The following is a 952-nucleotide window of genomic DNA, read 5'->3' as shown; positions in this document are numbered from 1 at the left end:
TAAAACTCGCATTGTTTTATTAAATATGATTTTGTCAAAGATAATGGTTTGAAGATTTAAAAACTTGCCACTTATTAATTTGAGTTTGCTCATGTCCAAACCGATATGAAAGAAGCAATAATCTCTATGTTTGGCTCTACAAGCAATATTGTCTCTTACAGTCATTTTGCATTAGTCCGAGGACATACTTGGGCGGAAAAGTGCAAAAAAATTTCGGGATTGATTTTAAACAATAGCAGCAGAAAATGTTTTACTATTTGACTAGTCTAAGTGTCACACCCCGACTTTACTAGGGTGTGATGGGCACCCGACCCCATATACGGAGCCGAGCGAACCCGCTAACTCTTATTACATGTGTAAACTCGTGAATCACTTAAATAAGATACGTGGTATACTCTCCATTTTTTTTTTTTTCAAAGTAAAGGCTATCATCATATGGGGCCCGTGACACAAAACATAATAACATATTGATCGGGCAAAGCCATCTACAAAGCCGACACTCTATACCCACGACTTCCGTCCGCAAAGTCTCTAACTCGAACATGACATCATTGCATAGGGCTCTGACCCGGCAACCCTCCGCAGCAACGGAGATGCCAACTCCGCTGAAACATCGTCTATAATAGCTGCCCTCGATCATCCGGGTGTACCCGCGCGGCATGAAAACGCGCCGAGGGGAGAGGGGTCAAGACGAGTATCAGACCGAGTATGTAAGGCGTGAATAGTAACATAGTAAGAAATGAACATATGAATATCAACTGTATGGAAGTATAAAGCATATCATAAGATCAAGAGGTAACCTGTACATGTGAATGCCTCTGGAGGCGGATACCATACATGCTTGTATTTTTTTTTAAAAAGAGAACATTTCTTTTCAAAGACATAGAAAATAGAATTGTGTCATATCATGTTATATCATAGCATATCATGTGATCATAGTATCTACGTATCA

Source organism: Lycium ferocissimum, chromosome 8, assembly GCF_029784015.1.
Source record: "Lycium ferocissimum isolate CSIRO_LF1 chromosome 8, AGI_CSIRO_Lferr_CH_V1, whole genome shotgun sequence".
NCBI classification, from domain to species: domain Eukaryota; kingdom Viridiplantae; phylum Streptophyta; class Magnoliopsida; order Solanales; family Solanaceae; genus Lycium; species Lycium ferocissimum.
The sequence above is the reverse complement of the archived record's forward strand: the minus strand, read 5'-3'. Positions refer to the sequence as shown.